The following is an 8698-nucleotide window of genomic DNA, read 5'->3' on the forward strand; positions in this document are numbered from 1 at the left end:
TGCCTGCTCCCTGGTCCTGGAATGGGCTCATTCCTCCAGGCTTGCCTGCCACCCTGGCTCCCATCGGACCCTGGCCTTTGTGCAACAATGCTTTTGGTGGCTCACCATGGTTCCGGACGTCTCCACATTCGTCGCCGCCTGCGCTGTCTGTGCTCAGAACAAGACTTCGTCACTGGTCTCCCTCCGTCTGATGGAAACACCACTATCCTCACGGTGGTGGACAGGTTTTCCAAAGCCACCCATTTCATTCCCCTCCCACGGCCCAGCTCTCTTTGGCTGATGGACTTTCGGTGGATATGGTTTCTGACCGTGGTCCTCAGTTCTCGTACCGATTCTGGAAGGCGTTCTGCACACTCATTGGGTCGTCGGCCAGCCTGTCCTCCGGGTTTCATCCCCAATCCAACGACCAGTCAGAGTGTGCCAATCAGGACCTGGAGACGACTCTTCGGTGCCTTGTCCCGGCCAACCCCACCACCTGGAGCCAGCAACTCGTGTGGGTGGAGTACACCCGGACACCCTTCCCTGCTCGGCCACTGGGCTCTCGCCCTTCGAGTGCTCCATGGGTTATCAGCCCCCGTTCTTCCTGGAGCAAGAGGAAGAGGTCAACAGACCTTCTGCCCAGATGTTTGTCCGCCTCTGTCGGTGTACCTGGAAGAGAGCTCAGTCAGCTCTTCTCAAGACCACATCCAGGTATCGTCGAGAGGCGGACTACTACTGGACCCTGGCTCCCCGCTATCGTCTTAGGCAGAGGGAATGGCTGTCTACTCGGGATCTGCCCCTCTGGGTAGAGTGCCGTAAACTTTCCCCTTGATTTTATCGACCCTTTCCCCATTTCCAAGATCCTTAGCCCCTCTGCTGTCCGTCTTGTGTTGCCCCACACCCGTATATATCCCACATTTCATGTATCAAGATTAAACCTCTGTCTTACAGCCCTCTGTCTCCTCCTTTTCCCCGTACTCCTGTTTTTCTCTCTAGTCCCTGTTTTCTAGTTTTCCCGGTTTTGACCATTCTGCCTGCCCTGAGCCTGCCTGCCTTTCTGTACCTCTTGGACACTGCTCCGGATTACTGACCTCTGCCTGCCCCCTGTTTTTGTAATAAACGTTTGTTACTTCGAACTGTCTGCATCTGGGTCTTATCCTGAGCTCTGATATTTCTCCCATTCTTCTCTGCAGATCCTCTCAAGCTCTGTCAGGCTGGATGGGGAGTGTCACTGCACAGCTATTTTCAGGTCTCTCCAGAAATGTTAAATCGGCTTCAAGTCCGGGCTCTGGCTGGGCCACTCAAGGACATTCAGAGACTTGTCCCGAAACCAGTCCTGCCCTGTCTTGGCTGTGTGCTTAGGGTCATTGTCCTGTTGGAAGGTGAACCTTCGTCCCAGTCTGAGGTCCTGAGCACCCTGGAGCAGGTTTTCATCAATGATCCCTGTACTTTGCTCCGTTCATCTTTCCCTCGGTCCTGACTAGTCTCCCAGTCCCTGCCGCTGAAAAACATCCCCACAGCATGCTGCCACCACCATGCTTCACTTTAGGGCAGACGTGACGATTGGCATTCAGGCCAAAGAGTTCAATCTTGGTTTCATCAGACCAGAGAATCTTGTTTCTCATAGTCTGAGAGTCCTTTATGTGCCTTTTGGCAAACTCCAAGTGAGCTCTCATGTGCCTTTTAATGAGGAGTGGCTTCTGTCTGGCCACTCTACCATAAAGGCCTGATTGGTGGAGTGCTGCAGAGATTGTTGTCCTTCTAGAAGGTTCTCCCATCTCCACAGAGGAACTCGAGCTCAGCGTGACCTTCTAGTTGCTCAGTTTGGCTGGGCGTCCAGCTCTAGAAAGAGTCTTGGTGGTTCCAAACTTCCTCCATTTAAGAATGATGGAGGCCACTTTGTTCATGGGAACTTCAATGCTGCGGAAATGTTTGGATACCCTTCCCCAGATCTGTACCTCAACACAATCCTGTCTCGGGGCTCTACGGACAATTCCTTCGACCTCATGGCTTGGTTTTTGCTCTGACCTGCACTTTCAACTCTGGGACCTTATATAGACAGGTGTATGCCTTTCCAAATCATGTCTAATCAATTGAATTTTCCACAGGTGGACTCCAATCAAGTTGTAGAAACATCTCAAGGATGATCAATGTAAACAGGATGCACCTGAGCTCAATTTTGCATCTCATAGCAAAGGTTATGACTACTTATGTAAATAATGTAATACTTATGTAGATGTGATATTTCAGTTTATTTACATTTTCATATTTGCTCAAATATAAAAAAAAACTGTTTTTGCTTTGTCATTATGGGGTATTGTGTGTAGATTGTTGAGGAAAAAAAACAATTTAATCCACTTTAGATTAGGGCTGTAACATAACAAAATGTGGAAAAAGTCAAGGGGTCTGAATACTTTCCGAATGCACTGTACATATAAATTGCAGAAAACAGTATGTAAACATTATTGAAGTGACCATTGTTCAATTACTCTATGTATACTGAAATAAAACAATGCAACACACAACAATTTAAAAGATTTTACTAATTTACATTTCATATAAGGAAATCTGTCAATTAGACCCTAATCTATGGATTTCTATTAACTGGGAATACAGATATGCATATGTTGGTCACAGATATTGTACCTTTAAAAAAAAGTAGGGGCATGGATCAGAAAACTAGTCAGTATATGGTGTGACCACCAGTATATGGTGTGACCAGTCATGCAGCGTGACCCATCTCCTTCGCATAGAGTTGATCAGGCTGTTGATTGTGGTCTGTGGAATGTTGTCCCACTCCTATTCATTGGCTGTGCAACGTTGCTGTATATTTTTGTGAACTAGCATATGCTGTCGTACACATAGAAACTGCTTTTCTCTATGTATCAGAGGTGCAGGGTAGAGTACCGAGTGGTAGCCATCTAGTAAAGAGTACTGGGCGGAGGCCGGCTAGTGATGACTGTTTAAAAACGAATTCAGGATCGGTGGGTCCCCCACGGGATGGTTGAGCTAACGTAGGCTAATTCGATTAGCATGAGGTTGTACGTAACAAGAACATTTCCCAGGACATAGACATATCTGATATTGGCAAATTCTTCTAATCTAACTACACTTTGTAGATTGTAGAGGAATGCAAATACCTGGGTGTCCTCTTGGACAATAAACTTCAGTGGATTAAATGTACAGACCTGATCTACAAAAAGAGCCAACAGAGACTGTACTTTCTCAAAAGCTGGGATCTTTTAATGTAGACTGTACTATACTGACTGTTGTACAAATCTTTCTTTGAGAGTATTTAAACTTTTTGTATTGTTTGTTGGTTTGGCAATGCCACTGTCAGCTAGAGAAATATGAGGAAAATGATTATCACCACAGCAAGCAAAGTACTTGGAGTCAAACAGACAGGCCTGGATGAGATCTTTAAGGTCAGGGCCCTCCGCAAGGCTCATAAATAATTTTAGACCCAAGCCACCCCCTGTACCCGGACTTTGAACTACTCCCCCCTGGGTGCAGGTATAGGGCACCCCTCAGCAGGAAAAACAAAACTAGACAATAATTTGTGCCAGGTGTGATATCCCTCCTAAATAGCTCGGGCTAATGTTCCTATCTACTCAGTAAGGCCAGCAGGCTAGTCTTTTTAAAAATGTTTTATTGGTATGTAACTGTTATGAAAGTTGTATTGTCAATTTTGTTTTGTATTTAAACGCCACTTTAGACATGTAGATGACACTGCAACAAAATTTCCCCATGGGGACATTCAAGTCAGTGAGTAAGTACACTGTCCAATTTACAGTAGCTATTACAGTGAAAGAATACCATGCTATTGTTTGAGGAGAGTGCACAGTTATGAACTTGACAAGTTTTTAATAAACCAATTTGGCCCATTTGGACCATCTTGAGACACAATTTGGATCAGAAGTGCAATGGTTCATTGGATCAGTCTAAAACTTTGGACATACACTGCTGCCATCTAGTAGCCAAGATCTAAATTGCGCCTGGGCTGGAATAATACATTATGGCCTTTCTCTTGCATTTCAACGATGATGGTACAAAAAAATACAATAAAACGGTTGTTTTTTTCTTTGTATTTTTTTATACCAGATCTAATGTGTTATATTGTCCTACATTCATTTCACATTTCCACAAACTTCAACGTGTTTCCTTTCAAATGGTATTAAGAATATGCATATCCTTGCTTCAATGCCTGAGCTACAGGCAGTTAGATTTCGGTATTTCATTTAAGGCGAAAATGTTGGTGAAAAAAATGGTCGGATCCTTAACAGTCTGATGGCCTGGAGATAGAAGCTGTTTATCAGTCTCTTGGTCCCAGCTTTAATGCACCTGTACTGTCTACTCCTTCTAGATGGGTGCGGGGTGAACAGGCTGTGGCTCGGGTGGCTGAGGTCCTTAATCTTCTTGGCCTTCCATTGACACCAGGGGCTGTAGATGTCCTGGAGGACAGAGAGTGGGCTCACGATGATGCGCTGGGCTGACCACACCACTCTCTGGAGAGCCCTACAGTTGCGGACAGTGAAATTGCCGTACCAGGCTGTGATACAGCCCGACAGGATGTTCTCAATGGTGCATCTGTAGCAGTTCGCCAGGGTCTTAGGGGCCAAGCCAAATTTCTTCAGCCTTCTGCGGTTGAAGACCACATTGCCTGTGTGAAGGGACCATTTCAGATCATCAGTGATGTGCACGCCGAGGAACTTCAAGCTTTTGACCCTCTCCACTGCTGCCCCGTCGATGTGTATGGGGGCATGCTCTCTCTGCTGTCTCCTGTAGTCCACAGTCAGCTCCTTCCTTTTGTTGAAGTTGAGGGAGAGGTTGTTTTCCTGGCTCTCACTTTCTTCCTGTAGGCTGTCTCGTCATTGTTGGTAATCCGCCCTACCACTGTATCGTCAGCAAACTTGATGATTGAGTTGGAGACATGCATTGCCACACATTCATGGGTGAACAGGGAGTACAGGAGGGGCTGAGCTGTAGTCGATGAACAGAATTTTTTCATAGGTGTTTATTTTGTCCATGTGGGATAGGGCAGTGTACAGTGCAATGGCGATTGCGTCGTCCGTGGATCTGTTGGGGCGGTATGCTAATTGTAGTGGGTCTAGGTTGTCGGGTAAGGTGGAGGTGTTATGGTCCTTAAATAGCCTCTCGAAGTACTTCATGATGACAGAAGTGAGTGTTACGGGGCGATAGTCATTTAGTTCAGTTACCTTTTTTGGGGGGTAGAGGAACAATGGTGGACATTTTGAAACAAGTGGGGACAACAGACTGGAATATGGAGAAATTGAATATGCCCACAAACACACCAGCCAGCTGGTCTGCACATACTCTGAAGATGCGACTTGGGATGTCATCTGGGCCAGCAGCCTTGCCAGGGTTAACACGCTTAAATGACTTACTCACGTCGTCGACGATGACCGAATAAAATTATCTTGGGAGGTAATGTGGTTGGCATTTGATGGTGTGGTATTCCAGATCAGGAGAAGAAAAGGACTTGAGTTCCTGTACGTTACCACAATCACACCATTAGTTGTTAATCATTAAACAAACCCCTCTGCCTTTCTTTTCTCAAGAGAGTTCTTTCTTCCTGTCAGCACGATGGATGGAGAACCCTGCTGGGTGAATGGACAGGGGGAAATGATTCCGTAAAACAGAGTATGTTACAGTCCCTGATGTCTCTCTGGAAGGAGATCCTCGCCCTGAGGTTGTGTACTTTATTGTCCAGGGACTGAATATTAACGAGTAATACAAGTACAATCAGAAGCAGTGGATGGTATGCACGCCGCCTGACTCTGACTAGGGCCCCACTTCTTCCTCTTCGCCGGCGCCTGCGTTTTGGTTTTGATTAATAGACCTCCCTCAGGATGTTCAAACAATGGTTCCAGGCCAGGGAATTTCTGCTCGAATTTCTAGTGCGTGACCGCCAAACTAATGTCCAAAAGTTATTTTCGGTTGTAGTTAATAATACAAGAAACTGACAAATAACACACAAAAAATAAATAATACTCTGTGATATAAAAACTGTGTGACATAATCAGCAATGTCAAATGTGACATAACCCATTATGTCTATTATGATATAAGAATGTGCTTTATAAAGGATGACATGTTGTGCTGAAGGATGGCATACGCTCTAAAGTGATATCATGTCAGTTACACTACACCTAGTCTCTTTCCCAGACACTTCTGCCAAATGCGTGAAAGGTTTGGTGAACCAACACATCAAACTTGGCCTTCATTAGTCGGGGTTAGGTTTAAAATCAAATTTTAAAAGATTCATTGTGGAAATGGGTAGGGTTTGGCAATAATTATGACTTTTTGATTGTGTTAAGGAGTGACGATGACAAACTACTTTACTCATTAAGGTTACTCCTATAGAATTCTATGGTCATTCCCATTAAAGCCAACTTTGAATGGTTGATATCCCAGGCTTATATGTGCTGTGTGTGCAATAGCCTGGGGACGACGTTACACCAAGAACCATTTACCTTGATGAAAGCCCCCAACCTACATAAATTGAAAGTGTCTTTCTTCTGGAACCAAGTGACATGTTCCTCAGTGCACAAACAAGCACACAACAAAAACGAGCCATACCGCACGGTACTGGGCCCAGTCAAGCAAGTCTTTGACACATTCACTCACTCCCCCGCTGAAAGATAAGCCACAAAATGTTGGCATCATTTTGACTGGTTGTAATCAAGCCCTGGTCTCCAGCACGGGAACAGAAGAGGAATACCTGGTGCAGTAGTCTCCGGTTGATCAACTCCAAATCCTCTTGGTTATGACAAACACACACACACAAACTCAAGCTTTGTAAAACCATCAACCCACGTAAATACCTCTCACACCTTGCAGTAACCTGTGAATAATGAGAGAACCTTCATAAATCAGCAGAACTGTCACGCCCTGACCTTAGTTATCTTTGTTTTCTTTATTATTTTGGTTAGGTCAGGGTGTGTTTTTGTCTGGTCTAGGGTTTTTGTATGTCTAGGTTGTGTGTGTAGTCTAGGCATACGTAGGTCTATGGTGGCCTGGATTGGTTCCCAATCAGAGGCAGCTGTTTTTCGTTGTCTCTGATTGGGGATCCTATTTAGGTTGCCATTTTCCAGTTTGGTTTGTGGGTGATTGTCTATGTTGATGTTGCATGTCTGCACTCGTTATCATTAGCGTCACGTTTGTTATTTTGTATAGTTTGTAATAGTTTGTTTCAGTGTTCTTTAGTTGTCTTTAAATAAGATCTATTCACATCACGCTGCGCTTTGGTCTCCTCACTACGACGATCGTGACAAGAACCTTAATAGCCTATTTATTGACAATTTATGAAGTGTGCTGTAATACATAGTTTGAAGTGAGACATCTTCTGTCATTCATAACACATCTATATAGGCTCTACATCGCATTACGAGGAATGCTCATTGAATTAAAGGGCAACTACACTCAAAGATCCAAGTTTCTTAGATTTTCACAGAACTCAAAAGTAATTACTGTACCTGATGTAGTTTAAGCCATCCATTTTGTTTTTCTATTAAACTAGTGTGAAAAAACTGGGGTGAACCAGAAACAAATGGGGGGACATACGAAACCTGGAGAAAAAAAACAAGGAAACGTAATTTAGAGAAAAAATGTATAATTTAAAAGCCCTACCAACGTTTTTTTGCTGTGCATGACTGCACTTTAGAGTATGTCATCTTGCAGCACAGCATTTTGGGGGAAGTTGAGATCAAATCCAATATTAACTATGCTCCCAAGAGGAAAGAGGTTGGGCCATCCTAGAAATGTTTTAGTGAAATATAATATAATATATAACATTTAGCAGACACTTTTATCCAAAGCGACTTACAGTCAGGTCTGAATATATTTTTTTACATATGGGTGGTCGAAGCCAATATCCTGGCATTGCAATGCTCTACCAAGATGCAGGACAGGGTTATAAATGCTTTGTGAAGCCTTAATTTAATATGATTTACAAGGCCTTTATTAAGAGGTGCTTATTACATCCTTTATAAAGCACAGATTTGTCATATTTGACATAGTGGGTTATCGACAGTAAAATACTCTGAAACGTTTTACTGCAGCATACTGTAAATTATGGTGCATCGTTGAAAAATGTTGTGGGCGGGGAAATAATTGCTGTATTTTGAATGGTACTGTCATTCAACACCACACAGTACCGTACTGTATCCTTGAAGCTCCAAAAACCTTTTGACCACTAGTGGTGCATGATATTGTTGTCTCTGGCTCATCAACATGCCTTGTAAGAGGCTAAATAAGAGGCTATATTTGTTGCACCCGTGAGTGAGAATGCTGTACCAATTTAACTCCTATGTGGTTATAGTGCCCCATCCATTTAAAATGTATAGGGGATAGATTGGAGTGGCAGCAAGTCTTAAACCTTAAATGGTTGAGCATTTTGCCATATCCTTTTGATCTGTTTTGCCCTACAGTCGCTGACAGTTTGGAATCTGATGTCCTCCAGCAACTTTTTACTTTTACTGTTGAAAAGCGATATCCCAAATATAAATACATTAAAGTACACACACTAAAGGGTAAATGTTTGCAAGTTTTAAGCAAAATTGTGTTTTTTAGACACAACTGCAAACTTCAAGGAGTAAGGCATTCAAGGAGTTGGTCTGATGGGAATCAGTGATGTCATCGGCCTCCCCCTTGCTTGAGGAACAATGGAGGAGCAATAGAGAACAAAAGAGGAATTACAT

The sequence above is a fragment of the Salvelinus sp. IW2-2015 genome, linkage group LG2, assembly GCF_002910315.2.
Source record: "Salvelinus sp. IW2-2015 linkage group LG2, ASM291031v2, whole genome shotgun sequence".
Lineage (NCBI taxonomy): Eukaryota > Metazoa > Chordata > Actinopteri > Salmoniformes > Salmonidae > Salvelinus > Salvelinus sp. IW2-2015.